Consider the following 4,716-nt stretch of genomic DNA (forward strand, 5'->3'; position numbering starts at 1 on the left):
TAACCCTAACCCTAACCCTAACCCTAACCCTAACCCTAACCCTAACCCTAACCCTAACCCTAACCCTAACCCTAACCCTAACCCTAACCCTAACCCTAACCCTAACCCTAACCCTAACCCTAACCCTAACCCTAACCCTAACCCTAACCCTAACCCTAACCCTAACCCTAACCCTAACCCTAACCCTAACCCTAACCCTAACCCTAACCCTAACCCTAACCCTAACCCTAACCCTAACCCTAACCCTAACCCTAACCCTAACCCTAACCCTAACCCTAACCCTAACCCTAACCCTAACCCTAACCCTAACCCTAACCCTAACCCTAACCCTAACCCTAACCCTAACCCTAACCCTAACCCTAACCCTAACCCTAACCCTAACCCTAACCCTAACCCTAACCCTAACCCTAACCCTAACCCTAACCCTAACCCTAACCCTAACCCTAACCCTAACCCTAACCCTAACCCTAACCCTAACCCTAACCCTAACCCTAACCCTAACCCTAACCCTAACCCTAACCCTAACCCTAACCCTAACCCTAACCCTAACCCTAACCCTAACCCTAACCCTAACCCTAACCCTAACCCTAACCCTAACCCTAACCCTAACCCTAACCCTAACCCTAACCCTAACCCTAACCCTAACCCTAACCCTAACCCTAACCCTAACCCTAACCCTAACCCTAACCCTAACCCTAACCCTAACCCTAACCCTAACCCTAACCCTAACCCTAACCCTAACCCTAACCCTAACCCTAACCCTAACCCTAACCCTAACCCTAACCCTAACCCTAACCCTAACCCTAACCCTAACCCTAACCCTAACCCTAACCCTAACCCTAACCCTAACCCTAACCCTAACCCTAACCCTAACCCTAACCCTAACCCTAACCCTAACCCTAACCCTAACCCTAACCCTAACCCTAACCCTAACCCTAACCCTAACCCTAACCCTAACCCTAACCCTAACCCTAACCCTAACCCTAACCCTAACCCTAACCCTAACCCTAACCCTAACCCTAACCCTAACCCTAACCCTAACCCTAACCCTAACCCTAACCCTAACCCTAACCCTAACCCTAACCCTAACCCTAACCCTAACCCTAACCCTAACCCTAACCCTAACCCTAACCCTAACCCTAACCCTAACCCTAACCCTAACCCTAACCCTAACCCTAACCCTAACCCTAACCCTAACCCTAACCCTAACCCTAACCCTAACCCTAACCCTAACCCTAACCCTAACCCTAACCCTAACCCTAACCCTAACCCTAACCCTAACCCTAACCCTAACCCTAACCCTAACCCTAACCCTAACCCTAACCCTAACCCTAACCCTAACCCTAACCCTAACCCTAACCCTAACCCTAACCCTAACCCTAACCCTAACCCTAACCCTAACCCTAACCCTAACCCTAACCCTAACCCTAACCCTAACCCTAACCCTAACCCTAACCCTAACCCTAACCCTAACCCTAACCCTAACCCTAACCCTAACCCTAACCCTAACCCTAACCCTAACCCTAACCCTAACCCTAACCCTAACCCTAACCCTAACCCTAACCCTAACCCTAACCCTAACCCTAACCCTAACCCTAACCCTAACCCTAACCCTAACCCTAACCCTAACCCTAACCCTAACCCTAACCCTAACCCTAACCCTAACCCTAACCCTAACCCTAACCCTAACCCTAACCCTAACCCTAACCCTAACCCTAACCCTAACCCTAACCCTAACCCTAACCCTAACCCTAACCCTAACCCTAACCCTAACCCTAACCCTAACCCTAACCCTAACCCTAACCCTAACCCTAACCCTAACCCTAACCCTAACCCTAACCCTAACCCTAACCCTAACCCTAACCCTAACCCTAACCCTAACCCTAACCCTAACCCTAACCCTAACCCTAACCCTAACCCTAACCCTAACCCTAACCCTAACCCTAACCCTAACCCTAACCCTAACCCTAACCCTAACCCTAACCCTAACCCTAACCCTAACCCTAACCCTAACCCTAACCCTAACCCTAACCCTAACCCTAACCCTAACCCTAACCCTAACCCTAACCCTAACCCTAACCCTAACCCTAACCCTAACCCTAACCCTAACCCTAACCCTAACCCTAACCCTAACCCTAACCCTAACCCTAACCCTAACCCTAACCCTAACCCTAACCCTAACCCTAACCCTAACCCTAACCCTAACCCTAACCCTAACCCTAACCCTAACCCTAACCCTAACCCTAACCCTAACCCTAACCCTAACCCTAACCCTAACCCTAACCCTAACCCTAACCCTAACCCTAACCCTAACCCTAACCCTAACCCTAACCCTAACCCTAACCCTAACCCTAACCCTAACCCTAACCCTAACCCTAACCCTAACCCTAACCCTAACCCTAACCCTAACCCTAACCCTAACCCTAACCCTAACCCTAACCCTAACCCTAACCCTAACCCTAACCCTAACCCTAACCCTAACCCTAACCCTAACCCTAACCCTAACCCTAACCCTAACCCTAACCCTAACCCTAACCCTAACCCTAACCCTAACCCTAACCCTAACCCTAACCCTAACCCTAACCCTAACCCTAACCCTAACCCTAACCCTAACCCTAACCCTAACCCTAACCCTAACCCTAACCCTAACCCTAACCCTAACCCTAACCCTAACCCTAACCCTAACCCTAACCCTAACCCTAACCCTAACCCTAACCCTAACCCTAACCCTAACCCTAACCCTAACCCTAACCCTAACCCTAACCCTAACCCTAACCCTAACCCTAACCCTAACCCTAACCCTAACCCTAACCCTAACCCTAACCCTAACCCTAACCCTAACCCTAACCCTAACCCTAACCCTAACCCTAACCCTAACCCTAACCCTAACCCTAACCCTAACCCTAACCCTAACCCTAACCCTAACCCTAACCCTAACCCTAACCCTAACCCTAACCCTAACCCTAACCCTAACCCTAACCCTAACCCTAACCCTAACCCTAACCCTAACCCTAACCCTAACCCTAACCCTAACCCTAACCCTAACCCTAACCCTAACCCTAACCCTAACCCTAACCCTAACCCTAACCCTAACCCTAACCCTAACCCTAACCCTAACCCTAACCCTAACCCTAACCCTAACCCTAACCCTAACCCTAACCCTAACCCTAACCCTAACCCTAACCCTAACCCTAACCCTAACCCTAACCCTAACCCTAACCCTAACCCTAACCCTAACCCTAACCCTAACCCTAACCCTAACCCTAACCCTAACCCTAACCCTAACCCTAACCCTAACCCTAACCCTAACCCTAACCCTAACCCTAACCCTAACCCTAACCCTAACCCTAACCCTAACCCTAACCCTAACCCTAACCCTAACCCTAACCCTAACCCTAACCCTAACCCTAACCCTAACCCTAACCCTAACCCTAACCCTAACCCTAACCCTAACCCTAACCCTAACCCTAACCCTAACCCTAACCCTAACCCTAACCCTAACCCTAACCCTAACCCTAACCCTAACCCTAACCCTAACCCTAACCCTAACCCTAACCCTAACCCTAACCCTAACCCTAACCCTAACCCTAACCCTAACCCTAACCCTAACCCTAACCCTAACCCTAACCCTAACCCTAACCCTAACCCTAACCCTAACCCTAACCCTAACCCTAACCCTAACCCTAACCCTAACCCTAACCCTAACCCTAACCCTAACCCTAACCCTAACCCTAACCCTAACCCTAACCCTAACCCTAACCCTAACCCTAACCCTAACCCTAACCCTAACCCTAACCCTAACCCTAACCCTAACCCTAACCCTAACCCTAACCCTAACCCTAACCCTAACCCTAACCCTAACCCTAACCCTAACCCTAACCCTAACCCTAACCCTAACCCTAACCCTAACCCTAACCCTAACCCTAACCCTAACCCTAACCCTAACCCTAACCCTAACCCTAACCCTAACCCTAACCCTAACCCTAACCCTAACCCTAACCCTAACCCTAACCCTAACCCTAACCCTAACCCTAACCCTAACCCTAACCCTAACCCTAACCCTAACCCTAACCCTAACCCTAACCCTAACCCTAACCCTAACCCTAACCCTAACCCTAACCCTAACCCTAACCCTAACCCTAACCCTAACCCTAACCCTAACCCTAACCCTAACCCTAACCCTAACCCTAACCCTAACCCTAACCCTAACCCTAACCCTAACCCTAACCCTAACCCTAACCCTAACCCTAACCCTAACCCTAACCCTAACCCTAACCCTAACCCTAACCCTAACCCTAACCCTAACCCTAACCCTAACCCTAACCCTAACCCTAACCCTAACCCTAACCCTAACCCTAACCCTAACCCTAACCCTAACCCTAACCCTAACCCTAACCCTAACCCTAACCCTAACCCTAACCCTAACCCTAACCCTAACCCTAACCCTAACCCTAACCCTAACCCTAACCCTAACCCTAACCCTAACCCTAACCCTAACCCTAACCCTAACCCTAACCCTAACCCTAACCCTAACCCTAACCCTAACCCTAACCCTAACCCTAACCCTAACCCTAACCCTAACCCTAACCCTAACCCTAACCCTAACCCTAACCCTAACCCTAACCCTAACCCTAACCCTAACCCTAACCCTAACCCTAACCCTAACCCTAACCCTAACCCTAACCCTAACCCTAACCCTAACCCTAACCCTAACCC

The sequence above is a fragment of the Idiotropiscis lumnitzeri genome, chromosome 18 (assembly GCF_059441095.1).
Source record: "Idiotropiscis lumnitzeri isolate Australia: NSW breed Sydney's pygmy pipehorse chromosome 18, RoL_Ilum_1.0, whole genome shotgun sequence".
Lineage (NCBI taxonomy): Eukaryota > Metazoa > Chordata > Actinopteri > Syngnathiformes > Syngnathidae > Idiotropiscis > Idiotropiscis lumnitzeri.